Genomic DNA, 16,193 nt, shown 5'->3' with positions numbered 1-16,193 from the left:
TCTTATCAACTCATTACCACATATCTTTAGGAAGCCAAAGGCATTTTATCTTATGTGGTGCTCATCTGAGCACATTCCCAAGCTTGCCCAGTAAACAGTGGGCACACTCTCTGGTCTGCAGGTGCTTCTGCAACAACTCGCCCGCCTGCCATAGAAAGAGTTGGTGGTGTCATAGAGACTAGAAAGAAGTGAGAAGGGAGTGCCTGCTTGTTGCGTAACTGAACACTTAGACAAAATTTAGTCATGCCTTTGTTCAGATGATTCATTCATATCTCCATGTTTATGAATATTTTGTTCCATTAGTAAAAACTGACATTTATATTCTTCATAAGAAAGTTTTCCCTTACTAATTTGAATATCTTGGCTGCTTGGGGAATCCTCCCCATTCTTTACAATCTCCTCTTTGGAAAAAAATGACTCCTTGGCATAACTTTTTTTTGATTGTCGAATTATTTGAATGATGTGTAACAAGAACTTCAAGATTTCACACGATGTTTTGTTTTCTTGACATTTTCCCTGGTTAAATAGCCACTTGGTCACTTTCAAACTGGATAAACTTGGGCAAATTACTTAACTTTTTTGAGTTACAGATGTCTCATCTGTTAATTGGTGTGAGTTTTAAATTAAGTACTCAAATATTTCAGGCAAATCATTCAGCATGTAATAGTCATTCTCATGTTCCCTCACCTTTTCCTTTATACCAGCACCCCTAAGTTCTCACAAAGTGAGAAAGAGGACATATCTCCTTTTTTTCAAAGCCTTGTTGTTCCCGCTAGTATTCTGTTCTCAGTAATTTCTAAGTTGTGATTGAATAAAGAATTGGGTAGAGGGAACTCAATCCAGAATGATATTCCTGGGCTCTCTGTCCCCATTGATAAACTTGAGGAAAATAAGCCAGGCATGCTTGGCTACTTCCCCCACAAGGGGAGACCTGCCCGGGCTCAGTGAATCCATGAATCCATGACAAAATCTGCCTAACTCTGGAGTTTAGTTTCATAAAGACCATTTCCCCAAAGATACAATCCATGTGCTTTATTTAGCCTTTAACAGTAACACAATTGATATTTTGCTCTCTATCTGATTACATTTTATTCTTGTTGTAAATTGTTCAGAATCAGGCAGGAAAGAATTGTGCTGTGTATTGATGCACCCACACAAAAATCCTCAAACTGAACTTTTCCCTGAATTTTAATGGTTATCTCTCCTGTTACTATAGAGTTTACTGTTAGCCTTTAATAATTAATGTTGATTACCCTTGCTGGTGTGGATTGAGCACCAGCCTGCAAACCAAAGGGTCATTGGTTCGGTTCCCAGTCAGGCTAAATGCCTGGGTGGCAGGCCAGGTCCCCAGTTGGGGGGTACACGAGAGGCAACCACACATTGATGTTTCTCTCCCTCTTTTTCTCTTTCCCTTCCCCTCTCTCTAAAAGTAAATAAATAAAATCTTTAAAAAAATACTTACTGTTGATCATATTTAAGTATAGTGATGTTCTTTTGGTACAAATTAGAGATTTTATTAGAGGTGATGTGGTATAGCTGATAAAGATGTGGGCTCTAGAGCTATACTGTCTTGCTTGAAATCCTGACTCCATCATTTCCATAAGTGTGACATTATTTAACCTCACTGAGTTTCAGTTTTCTTTTTTGTAAAATAGGGATAAAAATAATTGTAGCAATATAGTTTTTAGGAGAATTAAATAAGTTAATGCAAGCAAAGCCCTTGGAATATATGTCTGGCACATATCACTGTTCTTATTAGAAATGACTGCTGACTTTTTATCAAATGGCTTTTTAATAACTTGATATAGCCAAGTAATCTTCCTGCTTTATTATGTTCCTGTGGTAAATTGAAGACATAAGTTTCCTTATGTTAAACCATTTTTGTTTCCTGGAATCCTACATGGTCATGAAATGATTTTCTTCAAATAGACTGTTGGATCTGATTTGCAAAGATATTATTTACAGTTTTGTATCTATATTCAAAAATAAAGCTGGTCTATTATATTTTGTATTATCTTTATTGTGTTTAAAATTTAAGTTCTTCTTTTTCTGTAGTATAGAATAATTTAAACAAAATAGAAATGTCTGGTTAGTGTTTTGTTTTGTTTTGAGAGGGGGGAAAGAGAGGGAGAGAAACATCAATGTGTGAGAGAAACATTGATTGGTTGCCTCAGAGCATGCAAGAGGTCTGGCCCACAACTCAGGCATGCACCCTGAATGGGAATTGAACCGGCGCCATCCCACTGAGTCACGCCAGCTGGGACCAGGGATATACTCATATAATTTTTGTGTTTGTTTTCTAGGTCAGCACCATCTAAACTGACTCCTCAAGGTTTCTCCTGATAGTTCATTCCATTTTTAGAGCAATGTAAAAAATATCCTCTTCCATAAAATAGGTTTTAGAAATAGGTTAAGTGGTCTGCAAGGATCTTCTGGACTTCAACATTTTATGAGATGAGCGTTTGAAGAAAGGCAGTGTTGAGGAATGATTCAACGCATATGCTGAAGTACTCGGCTGCCTAGATTCCAGTCCCAGCTCTGTCACTCACTGCTATGTAACCTTCTTTTAACTCTCTGTGCTATAGTTTATTTTTTCATCTGTGAAAACCATGAAGTAAATGACATAGTACTTGTGAAAATTAAATGACAAAATCTAAAATAGTGCCTGACACATAGTACTTGTGAAAATTAAATGACAAAATCTAAAATAGTGTCTGAACTCTTTTGTATTAGCTACTTTCATTTCTTTTGTTTGTATCTGTGGTTATATTGCCTTATACATTTTTCATATACATATTTATTGATTTGAGAGAGAAAGTGAAACATTGATTTGTTGTTCCACTTATTGATGCATTCATTGGTTGTTTCTTGTATGTGCCCTGACCAGGGATCAAACCCACAACACTAGCATATCATGATGATGCTCTAGCTAACTGAACTACCTGGCCAGGGCCTCTTCATATTTTTGTTTGTTTTCTTCTTTTTTTTCTTAGTAATGTGTGACAGAGGATTTTATCATCCTTTTAAAATATTCTGTTTTATGGTTTTTCTTATTTCTATAATTTATCAGTTTCCCATTTCATTAATTTCAGGTTTTTCTTTATTAATGCCTTCTTTCTGCATTTTTCATTTATTTTGTTTTTTTAAAGATTTCTTTCTTTCTCTCTCTCTCTCTCTCCCCTTCCTTCCTCCCTCCCTCCCTCCCTCCCTCCCTCCTTTCTTTCTTTCTTTCTTTCTTTCTTTCTTTCTTTCTTTCTTTCTTTCTTTCTTTCTTTCTTTCTTGAGAAAGAAAGGGAAAGAAACATTGATGTGTGATGCTTGAAACAAACATCGATTGGTTGCCTTCCACATGCCCCCAACTGGGTCCAGGCCCAAAACCCAGGCTTGTGCCTGGACAGGGAATAGAACCAGTGTCATTTTAGTTTGTGTGAGAATGCCCAACTCACTGAGCCACACCAGTCAAGGCTGCTTTGTTTTTCTTTTGTCAAATTATTATTAAATACTGAAAATCTACCAAAGAATATTTTAACATATTTATGTTTGTCTATCAATCATATAATGATTAAAAATAAAGTGCAGCCTTAGCTGGTGTAGCTCAGTGGCTTGAGCACCGGCCTGAGAACCAAAGGGCTGCAGATTCGATTCCCAGTGTAGGGCACATGCCTGGGTTGCAGGCCAGGTCCCCAGCAGGGGGAGTGCAAAATGATGCCACACAGTGATATTTCTCTCCCTCTCTTTCTCTCTCAATAAATAAATAAGTAAGTAAGTAAGTAAATAAATAAATAAATAAAATCTTTATTAAAAAATGCAATCACTCACAATCCAACTAAGCAGACAATATTACTAATCCACTAGGAGCTGTTCTTGTTTTATCTTCTAGGGGTGCTTATTTATGTATTTTTGTTTTTAATTTGTACAGTTTTTTGTATGCTGAAAACTGCTATTTTGCTGGTTAAATGTGTAGCAAATATCTTTACATAGTTATGTATTTTAAAAATATAATTTATTTTCTTCATGATGTGTTGATTAACTGGAGGTCTTAACTTTAATAGCAGATGATTGATCGATCCTTTCCTTTCTGGTGTGATTTTTTAATTCATTTTAATTTATTTTTTAAAGTATATTTTATTGATTATGCTGTTACAGTAGTTCCATTTTTTCCCTCCCCTTTATTCCTCTCCTCCATGCAACCCCCTTCAACCATCATTCCCTACCTTAGTTTACGCACTTCCATGGGTCATACGTAATAAGTTCTTTGGCTTCTCCATTTCCTATATTATTCTTAACACCCCTGTCTATTTTGTCCCTACCATTTATGCTTCTTATTCCCTGTTCCTTTTCCCCCATTCTCCACCCACCCCTCCCCGCTGATAACCCACCATGTGATCTCCATTTCTGTTCCTGATTCTGATTCTGTTCCTGTTCTAGTTGTTTGCTTAGTTTGTTTTTGTTTTTGTTTTTTTAGGTTCAGTTGTTGATAGTTGTGAGTTTGTTGTCATTTTACTGTTCATAGTTTTGATCTTTTCCTTAGGTAAGTCCCTTTAACATTTCATATAATAAGGGCTTGGTGCTGATGAACTCCTTTAACTTGACTTCGTCTGGGAAGCACTTTATCTGCCCTTCCATTCTAAATGATAGCTTTCCTGGATAGAGTAATCTTGGATATAGGTCCTTGTCTTTCATGACTTTGAATACTTCTTTCCAGCCCCTTCTTGCCTGCAAGGTTTCTTTTGAGAAATCAGCTGATAGTCTCATGGGGACTCCTTTGCAGGTAACTATCTCCTCTTTAAAAAAAAAAAAAATTTATTTATTTTTAGAGAGAGCTTCGGGAGGGAGAAAGAGAGGGAGAGAAACATCAATGTGTGGTTGCCTCTCACATGCCCCCTACTGGGGACTGTACCTGCAACCCAGGCATTTGCCTGACTGGGAATCAAACCAGCAACCCTTTGGTTCACAGGCTGGTGCTCAAACCACTGAGCTGCATCAGCCACAGCACTATCTCCTCTCTTGCTGCTTTTAAGATTCTCTCCTTATCTTTAATCTTGGGTAATGTAATTATGATGTGTCTTGGTGCATGCTATCTTGGGTCCAACTTCCTTGGGGCTCTCTGAGCTTCCTGGAATTCCTGGAAGTCTATTTCCTTTGCCAGATTGGAGACGGTTTCCTTCTTTATTTTTTCAAATAAGCTTTCAATTTCTTGCTCTTCCTCTCATCCTTCTGGCACCCCTATGATTCAGATGTTGGAAAGTTTACAGTTGTCCCAGAGGTTCCTAAGCCTCTCCTCACCTTTTTGAATTCTTGTTTCTTTATTCTGTTCTGGTTGAATGTTTATCACTTCCTTCCATTCCAAATCGTTGATTTGAGTCCCAGTTTCCTCCCCTTCACTATTGGTTCTCTGTATATTTTTCTTTATTTCACTCTGCATAGCCTTCACTCTTGCCTCTATTTTGTGACCATACGCAACCATTTCTGTGAGCATCCTGATTACCAATGTTTTGAACTCTGCATCTGATAGGTTGGCTGTATCTTCACCTCTTAGTTCTTTTTTTTTTAAGTTTTGATCTGTTCTTTCATTTGGACCATATTTCTTTGTCTCAGTGCACCTGTTATGTTGGAAGGGGTGGAGCCTTAGGTAGGGCAACTCACGTTTCTGCATTGTGGCACAGTATGTGGAGGAGGTGTCAGTGGGAACAGTGTGATTGGTTGGCTCTCAGCTAGCTTTCAGTCACTTCCCCCTGCTACTCTCAAGCAAATTCAGTCCTTCTGGTGCTGATTCTCTGGGTGGGTGGGTTTGTGTACATCCTAGGACCCTGTGGGTCTGTCCAGTGAACACTCTTGTGAGGCTGGGAGTTTCTCCCGCTGCCACATCCCCCACAGGTTTTTCCAGCCAGAGGTTTTGAGGCTTTCTTTTCCCATGCTGGAATCTTGGGTTGTGTGGTCTTTCTTGCTCCCCTATTGTTCCTCCTAGTTTATCTGCTGAAATGTGGGACTGCAATCCACTGTCTCATCTGCACAGTCCTCCAACCACAGCCTTGCTGCATGTCCTCTCTGCCCCAGCCACCTGTCTCCACCTCTCCAACCAGTCTGGGTGAATTTCTTCTTTAACTTATTGGTTGTTGGACTTCCATACAGTTTGATTTTGGGGCAGTTTTGGTTGTTTTTTGTTTTCAAATATGTTGTTGTCCTTCTTTTCTTTCTGTGAGGATGCAAAGTGTATCTACCTATGCTTCCATCTTGGCCGGAAGCCTAGTGTGATTTTTTTTTTAAATAGATGTCTTAAGAATACTTCCCAACTAAGATCATAAAAATAGTCTCTTATGTTTTCTTTTAATTTTTTTTTTTTAATTCTCACCTGGGGACACTTTTCATTGCTTTTAGAGAGAGAGGAAGGGGAGAGAGAAAAATGAACTGATCACCTCTTGTACGTGCCCAGACTGGGAATCGAACCCAAAACTTTTTGGTTACAGATGACACTCCAACCAAGTGAGACACACTGGCCAGGGCTTTTTAAAATTTTTTAATTTAAGTTTTGTCTTCATATTGTTTTGCTGTTAGGTTTGAATTAAATTTCTTTTTCTTCAAAATGGATACCTAGTTGTCCCAGACCATTTCTTGCATAGGCTCTTAATATCCCACTGATTTCAACACCAGTTCTGTCATAAATCGTTTTCATACATGCATGAGCCCTTCTCTGGGTTCTCTATTCTTTCATTGGTCCACACTATCTTAATGACCATATTTTTACAATAAACCTTTACCTTATGGGCATATATGTCACCACCATCAGTACCACCATCATCTGGCCTCTAGCTTAGATTTTTCTCTTCAGGTATATTTTGGCAACTATTGATATGATTTTGTTGCATTCGTTTGCTTTTTTTTAAGTTTAAAATTTATTAGGCTGTTAAGTTTCATGAAAACCGTTGTTGGAATTTTAATTGGAATTGTACTGAATGCATAGATCCATTTGGGAAATTTATATTTTTGTATGTCTGGGAAGCTGCTTCCATTTCTTCTTCTTTCTTAAAGTCCTGATTCTCTTATCCTCAAAGTCCTTGAACTTTAGCCAGCTTTTTTAGTCTGTTCTAACCTAAGTGGTCACTCTGGAATTTATATTATCATCTAAGTTGACATAGTTTGTTAAAGAAAATAAGTGCTTAAAATGGTGTAATAAATCAGTTGTGACTTTTATCAACCCTCCTTTTTGGTTCTTATAAAACTCCCTCATGCTTAGAGGCCATATAGAAAATATCGCATCCAGTGTGAGAATCCTAATGACAATGTCTTTGGCATGGCTCTTTAGCACTAGAGTCAAAATTTGCAGTTGATTGGGACTCTGTGCCTCACTTGCATGACCACTACGGCCTAACATGTGAAGAAAACTTGCCTCCAGATTAGCTTTGACCTGGTATGTATTCTGCTCTTTGGAGTCACACAGGTCTTTATCTATGGTGATCACTTTTATTTCCCCAAGTTTTCTCTTTAAGGTCAACAACCATTATACCAGTTTTTCAATATATGGTTAGTAGATATTTCACTTAAAAATCAACTTTACAGGCCCTGGCTGTTGGACTCAGTGGACTGAGCACCGATCTATGAACTGAAAGGTCACCAGTTCTATTCCCAGTCAGGGCACATGCCTGGGTTGCAGGCCATGCCCCCAGTTGGGGGTGTGCAAGAGGCAACCAAATGTTTCTCTCCTCTTTCTCCCCACACTTTCCCTCTCTTTAAAAAATAAAATCTTTAAAAATATATATTTAAAAAATAATAAAAGAAAAAAAAAGAATCAACAGCATTGTTTAAATAATGAGAATTGACTCCTTTCTGCCAGTGGACACCTCTGAGGAAGCATCAGTGAAGTCTCCTCTCCTGCAGTCGTCATGTCTACGTCAGAGTCCCCCGAAGAGCCGGAACAGCTATGGAAGCTCTTTATCGGAGGGTTGAGCTTTGAAACAACAGATGGCCTGAGGAGCCATTTTGAGCAATAGGAAACACTCACAGACTGTGTGGTGATGAGAGATTCAAACACCAAGTGCTCCAGTCACATATGCCACTGTGGAGGAGGTGGATGCAGCCATGAGTGCAAGGCCACACAAGGTGGATGGAAGAGTTGTGGAACCAAAGAGGGCTGTCTCACAAGATTCTCAAGACTGGGTGCCCATTTAACTGTGAAAAAGATTTTCGTCGGTGGAATTAAAGAAGACACTGAAGAATATCACCTAAGAGATTATTTTGAACAGTATGGGAAAATTGAAGTGATTGAAATCATGGCTGATTGAGGCAGTGGCAAAAAGAGAGGCTTCGCTTTTGTAACCTTTGAAGACCATGACTCTGCAGACAAGATTGTCATTCAGAAATACCATACTGTAAATGACCACAGTGAAGTAAGGAAAGCCCTATTTAAGCAAGAGATGGCTAGTGCTTCATCCAGCCAAAGAGGTCGAAGTGGTTCTGGAAACTTCGGAGGTGGTCGTGGAGGTGGTTTTGGTGGGAATGACAACTTTGGTCATGGAGGAAACTTCAGCGGTCGAGGTGGCTTTGGTGGTAGCTGTGGTGGTGGTGGTTATGGTGGTAGTGGGGATGGCTATAATGGATTTGGCAATGATGGAAGCAATTTTGGAGGTGGCGGAAGCTACATTTTGTCAATTACAACAATCAATCTTCATATTTTGGACCCATGAAAGGAGGAAACTTTGGAGGCAGAAGCTCTGGCCCCTATGGTGGTGGAGGCCAATACTGTGCCAAACCACGAAATCAAGGGGGCTATGGCGGTTCCAGCAGCAGCAGTAGCTATGGCAGTGGCAGAAGGTTTTAATTGCTGCCAGGAAACAAAGCTTAGCAGGAGAGGAGAGCCAGAGAAGTGACAGGGAAGCTACAGGTTACAACAGATTTGCGAACTCAGCCAAGCACAGTGGTGGCAGGGCCTAGCTGCCACAAAGAAGACACGTTTTAGATAACACTCATGTGAATGGGCAAAAAACTCAAGGACTGTATTTGTGACTAACTGCATAACAGGATGCTTTAGTTTCTGTTCTGTGGAAAGTGTAAAGCATTCCAACAAAGGGTTTTTAATGCAGTTTTTCTTTTTTCTTTTTTTTTGCACCCATGCTGTTGATTGCTAAATGTAATGGTCTGATCATGACGCTGAATAAATGTGTCTTTTTTTTTTAAATGTGCTGTGTAAAGTTAGCCTACTCTGAAGCCACCTTGGTAAAGTACCCCAACAGTGTGAAGTTAGAATTCCTTCAGGGTGATGCCAGATTCCATTTGAAATTTATTTACAACCTGCTTGGGCACACAAGCCATTGTCTTCAGAAACCTTGGTGTAGTTGAATTGATAAGTTACTATGTTGTGACCTGGAGTTCACCATTAAAAGGGTCACCCAAGCAGAGTCATGGAGTTTGTTTGGTTATTAATGGTTGTTGGCACATCCTATGCGATATATCTAAATCGAACGATGGTACCAGAGAAAATTATAGATGGGAATGAAGTTTGTGTATCATCCATTATCATGTGTAATCAATAAATGATTTAATATCCTCTTGAAAAAATAAATAAATAAATAAAATTTCTGAGTCCCATCCCCTAAAAATTAAGTCTGCATTTCTCAGGACTTAACCCCAGAATTTGTACTTTTAATTAGTTTACCAAGGGATTCCATGCACCCTCTCATTTTATGACCATTGCACTAAACTCAAAGAGTAAAGGGACGAAGCCACTCTTGTCGGCCACTGTAATTCCTACACCTGGAACCATACCTGGAATATAGTGCTCAATAATGACTGAATAAATGAACGAATGAACAAACGAATGAACGAACGAATGAATGAATGAATGAAATCTGGAAATCAATCTTTATTATTCCTTCAGAAACCATGGTCCCTTTATCTTAAGGCAGTGATTTTCAACTGGTGTGCTGCAAGAATTTTTATAATATGCATTACCTGCTCTAATCAGTGTGACTCAGTTGACTGGGCAAAGCGAAATGTTGCAAGTTCAATTCCCAATAAGGGCACATGCCTGGGTTGTGGATCTGGTACCCCTTTGGGGTGCACACTGGAGGCAATGAATTGCTGTTTCTCTCTCTCATCGATATTTCTCTCCTCTCTCCTTCCTCCTCTCTCTGAAAAATAAATAAATAAAATCTTAAAAAAAAAACCAACAAATATGCAATACCTGCCTATTTAAGTCAGGGGCACTGACTTCTTTTCCCTTAGATTGTCAAGTTAAAAAAATGACAACAGCCAACACGATAGCTGTCTTATGTGAATGAATCAATATTGTACCTATTTTCTTTATCATATTGGCAAAAAATGTAATACATTTTTTTGGTGTGCTGCAGAATTTCAGTAATTAGTTTATGTGAGCCATGAGATGAAAAATGTTGAAAACTGCTGCCTTAGGGCAATGGTGTTCAAGTGTTTTGATTTTAGGACCCCAAAGAGCTTGCCTTAAAAAATCCTAGGAGAGACAACACTATACAAACACATTTTCTATTAATTATTATAGTGATGATGTCAGTACACTTCCTGTAGCCTCTGGAAAACTCCTTTGTATATTCATAAGAGAATGAGAATGAAAAAGGAGGAAGAATCTTCGTATTATTAGGAAAATAGTTTTGACCTCTTGAACTTCCTTTGTGAATCACTGTTGGAGGGGCTGTCTTGGCCACAGAGGCGGTATGACTTGGTGGTTAAGTTCATGAACTCTAGAATAGGGCTTCTGGATATGAATTGGCTCTTTCACTTACTAGCTGTGTGATATTAATGTGTAACATTACTTAACCTTCTTGTGCTTCATTTTTCTTATCTGTAAAGCAGGGATAGTAGTGCCTGCTTCTTAGGACTGTTGTGAGGATTAAGTGAGTTTAAAAAAACTGTAAGTGTTTAAGGCAGTGCCAAGTACACAGAAAACATGAAAAGGTACATGTAAATATTATTAGAAATGAAGGCATTATTATTAAGTGCTACATAATTGCACATAACTGCTCTTTTCTCAGGCCCCCCTTTTTATTAAATTTATTGGTAACATTGGTTAATAACATTACATAAGTTTCAGGTATAAAACTTTACAATACGACATCTGTATACTCCATTGTACACTCACTACCAGAAGTCTAGTCTCTTCACATCACCGTGCATGTGGCCAACTTTACACTCTTCATCCACCCCCACCTCCCTTTTTCTCTGGTAACTTCTGTTCTATTGTCTGTGTCTATGAGTTTTTTTCTTGTTTGTTAGGTTTTTTTTGTTTTATATCTCACATATGAATGAAATCATGATTCTTGTCCTTTCCTGCTTGACATAGTTCACTTAGCATGATGTTCTGAAGATTTATCCATGTTGTCATAAATTGCAATATTCCATCTTTTTAATGGCTGAGTAGTATTCCACTGAATGTATGTACCAGATATTCTTTATCCAATCATCTGTCAAAAGACCCTTAGGTTGTTTCCATGTCTTGGCTATTGTGAATAATGCTGCAAAGAACATGGGGGTACATATATCTTTATGAATAAGTGTTTTCAAATTTTTCAGGTAGATACCCAGAAGAGTAAATGCTGGATCATATGGTAACTCTAGTCTTAATTTTTTGAGGAACCTCCATGCTGTTTTTCATAGTGGCTGTACCAATTTACATTCCCCCTAGCAGAACATGGAGGTTCCTTTTTCTCCACATCCTCTCCAGCATTTATTTCTTGTCTTATTGATAATAGCCATTTAATCACTATGATGTGGTATATCATTTTTTTTAATTTTTATTTTTCAATCACAGTTTACATTCAATATTAGTTTGTATTAGTTTCAGGTGGTTAGACAATCATATACTTTATAAAGTGGCCCCCCTGATATTTCCAGTGCCCACCTGTCACCATACGTAGTTATTATCCTATTACTGACTGTATAACCTATGCTGTACTTTACATCCTGGGACTATTTTGTAACAACCAATTTGTACGTCTTCATTGTGGTTTTGACCTGCATTTCCCTTATAGCTATATCTTTTATTTCCTTTATAACTCTATATCATAAATCTGTTGGTCAGGTCCCTTTTTATTAATACAAACCCATCTATCCTACAACCTAGTGACCAGACGTAGCCGGAGGTCACAAGTTAGAACAAACTTTTTCATTCCTTCCCTGAATTCTTTTTAAATTCCCTGACACTGTTTGTTACAATTTATTACAAATGCACCTTCCAGTCTGTACCTTTTAATATGACTTTATTGCATCCTCATTCTCTTAGCTTGCCTTTCCCTTTTTGAAGGGTAATTCTTCCCTACCATATTTCTTTGACTCTGTTAGTCATGCAAGAGATTTTTCTAAGAACATGCTTACTTGTCTCTCTGAAATTCTCTTCCTCCTTTACTTTAATAGTTTCCAAATTCTTTGGTGTTGTTTACCTTTAAAATTCTAACTTACCATTTTTTCTCCCAGCTAAAGTTTCCATTTAAGAAGTAAGAAGAGTTTTGGGGTCAATATAAGGACAACCTTTAAAGTATATTTAGAACACAAAATTCCTCACTGTAGAAATTTTGAAAATGTATTTTTTAAAAAGTAAATAAAACCCACTTATAATCATCCCACTGAAACATAATCATTAATACGTTGGCATGTACACTTCCAGGAGGTTTTGTTTCCTATGCAATAGGTGTTTTTCACAATGAAATTGGGATCATTTAAATATACTGTTTTGATTTAATAATATATGACTATATGATAAACACTCATTTATTTCATTAAATATTATTCCATAGCATGTTTTAAAAAGGACTCAAGTAATGCAGAATTATTGTAGAATAATTAGAACATTAGTCCTAACTGACCACTCAGCGGACAACCAGAGTAATTTGATATTTATTCCTCTACACTTTTTTCTATGTATATACTTTTAGAAAAACAAAACAAGCTATACCAACTGTTTGTAATGTGCTTTTAAATATTGTGGTAAAATTCATGTAACACAAAATTCACCATTTTGATTAGAGTGTAAAATTCAGTGGTATTTAGTACATTCACGATGTTGTACAACCATGACCACTATCTAGTCCCAGAACATTTTCAGCTTTGCAAAAAGAAACCCCGTAGCCAGTAAGCAGTCACTCCCCATTCTCATCTTCCCCCAGCCCCTGGCAATCACTAGTACGCTTTCTGTTGCTATGAATTTGCCTATTTTAGATACTTCAGATCAATGGAATCATATAAAATGTGGCCTTTTGGGTCTGGCTTCTTTCATTTAGCATATTTTCTGGGTTCATCTATGTTGTAGCACAGTGGAATAAGAAGTATTCCATCATATGGATCTATACCACATTTTGTTTATGTATTCATCAGTTGATCAACATTTGAGTTGTTTCTGCCTTTTGGCAACTGTGAATAGTGCTGCTATGAACATTTATGTGCCTTTTTGTTGTTGTTTGGACACCTGTTTTGCATATATCTCTAAGTGGAATTGCTGGTTCATTTGGTAATTATGTGTTTAACCTATTGAGGAACCACCAAACTAATTATTTTCCACAGCAGCATGTTACATTCCTACAGCAATACATGAGAGTTCCATTTTCTCCACATCCTTAAAAACACTTGTTATTTTCTATTGTCATTTTTATAGCTATCCTAGCAGAGATGAAGTGGTACAGTGGTATCTCATTATGATTTTGAGTTGCATTTTCCTAATGACTAATGATGTTCAACATTATTTTCATGTGCTTATTGGAAATTTGTAAATCTTCTTTGGAGAAATGTCTATTCAAATGTTTTGCCCCCTTTTTGTTGGATGCAGAGTGTGTGTGTGTGTGTGTGTGTGTGTGTGTATGTTTTACTTAGAAATATACCATGGACATCTTTTACTCCTTGTTATTATTATTATTTTTTACAAATGTTTATTTTTAAATGTACAACAGCCTCCAAGACAAAAAAAAAACCCCCTTCATTCTAGCTACAAGTGGCAAGAGATGTTATGACAGGGAATCCAGATATTAAAACTGGAATGGAATTAAGGATTGCCCCAGGCACAAGGACAATTCCACCCGTGGCCCGGGGGCCTGTCACTGTGGCCTTTGCTTTTAGCTCAAGTTTCTTCAGTTCCTCTTTTGGCTTCTGCTTAAATGCCTTATCTTCCTCATCCATCTCCTTGGCCTGCTTCTTGGGCTGCTTCAGGGGCTTCTTCTCAACACCTTTCTGGCCAGACATGGTGCCTGCCACTCATTACATTTTTGTGCCAGTATATTTCATTTTCTAGGTTTATTGTACTTTAAATATCAACTCATTGCTGTTATTTACACTGTCTGCACTTTTAAATTTTTTAAGTTAATGCTGTAATGTTTTAATAGGTAACTCCTTACACATATCTGAGTATTCCTGAGAAAAATTCCTGGAAGCAGAATTGCTGGGCCAAGGGTTGGCAATTCTTTTTTTAAATTTTTTTTTAAAAAAGAGTATTGATTTGAGAAAGAGATTGTTGTTCCACTTATTTATGCAGTCATTGGTTGCTTATTTTATGTGCCCTGACCAGAGAACAAAGCTGTTACATTGGTGTATCAGGACAATGCTCTAACCAACTGAGCCACCCAGCCAGGGCCAGGGTACACAATCCTTAACCTGTAGATATAAGATGTTAAATGGCCTCCCGTTATGGTGTACTAATCTGCAGTCCTATCAGAGATATAAGAAAGTGCCTTTTTTTTTTTATTCTCATCAATAGTTGGTTTTATGTATTTAAAAATGTGAATAATGTGGCCCTGGCCAGGCGGCTAGGTTGGGTTGGAGTGTCGTCCCCTACTCCAAAAGGTTGCAGGTTCAATTCCCAGGTCAGAGCACATACCTAGGTTGCAGGTTCTATCCCTGGTGGGGGTGCATAAAAGAGGCAACTGATCAATGTTTCTCTCTCATATTGATGTTTCTCTCCCTCTCCCTCTCTCTCTAAAATCAATAAACATAGGCATGCACCATGTCTGGTTCTTCAGGTGTCACCACTATGAAGAAAGTGGTTCAACAGCTCCGGCTGCAGGCTGGGCAACTGCATGAAGGTTTTCCAGGCAGCTGCAGATTTGAAACAATTCTATCTGCAGAATGCTCAACATGACCCCCTGCTAACTGGAGTATCTTCAAGTGCCAATCCCTTCAGACCCCAGAAAGTTTGTTTCTTCTTGTAATGAAATGAACATTTGAAGGTGTTCTAAACCACTTTTCATGAACCAGTGAATATTCAAAGAGAGCTAAATTTGAAGCCTGTACAAAAAGCTTATCCCCGAACCACGTGCCACACTATACAAACTTCTGCTTTTGTCAGTCCTTAACATTTACCTCTCTGAATTTTCATGAATTTCTACTTCACAAGGATGACTATTTTATATATGCAGGCAGCAGCATACAAATAAATACTTAGTATAAAAAAATAAAATAAAATCAATAAACATATATTTTTAAAATGTTAATGTGATTGGCAGAACAATGACATTATTGTTTTAAATTGCATTTTTACTTCTATAAGTAGAAACAATCTTTCATAGATTTATTGGCCATTTAATTTTTTTTAGTAAATAGGCTTTTTAATATCAATTTTTCTATTCTTTTCAATGTTAATACGAACAATATTTTAGCTTTATGTTGCTGTCATCCTTCCCTAATTTTTCACTTGGAACTCTACCTTTATTTCTTGTAATTTTTTGGACATAAATTTAAAAATTTCAATGTTAAATCAATCTTTTTCTTAGTCTCTGCCAATAGTGTTCTACTCAGAAAGCTCTCATCTGCCCCAGATTATGTAAATATTTACTTATATTTCTTCTACTATTTTTATGGTTTTGATTTTTTCTATTTAAGTCTTTGCCTAGAATTTATTTTGGTGTTCGGTGTTTGATAGAAGTATAACTTTATTTGCAAAGTTATGCAGTTGTTCCAATATCATTTGTTTTTTAAAAAAAGATCCATATATACAACGGAATATTACTAGGCCATGAAAAAGAATGGCATCTTGCCATTTGTGACAACATGGATAGATCTAGAAGTCATTATGTCAAATAAGTAAGTCAGACAAGGGAAGACAAATAACATATGACTTCACTTATATTTGGAGTCTAAAAGACAAAATGAATGAACAAACAAAAAGAAACAAACTCATAGATACAGAGAACAAATTATATTGATGGTCGCCAGATGGGAGGCAGGTTGGGGAGATGGGTAAAAACGGT

At 37.4% G+C, this 16,193-nt stretch overlaps 2 pseudogenes; both read left to right on the top strand.

Moving 5' to 3' along the window:
• Nucleotides 1-7,833: 7,833 nt before the first annotated feature.
• Nucleotides 7,834-8,880, top strand: LOC129064129 (heterogeneous nuclear ribonucleoprotein A1-like; annotated as a pseudogene).
• Nucleotides 8,881-14,950: 6,070 nt separating this feature from the next.
• LOC129064409 (guanine nucleotide-binding protein G(I)/G(S)/G(O) subunit gamma-5-like) lies at nucleotides 14,951-15,169 on the top strand (annotated as a pseudogene).
• Nucleotides 15,170-16,193: the final 1,024 nt, after the last annotated feature.

Source organism: Pteronotus mesoamericanus, unplaced genomic scaffold, assembly GCF_021234165.1.
Source record: "Pteronotus mesoamericanus isolate MK-2021 breed Mesoamerican mustached bat unplaced genomic scaffold, CSHL_Meso_final contig_164, whole genome shotgun sequence".
Taxonomy (NCBI): domain Eukaryota; kingdom Metazoa; phylum Chordata; class Mammalia; order Chiroptera; family Mormoopidae; genus Pteronotus; species Pteronotus mesoamericanus.
This window is presented reverse-complemented; position numbering and strand designations above follow the sequence as displayed.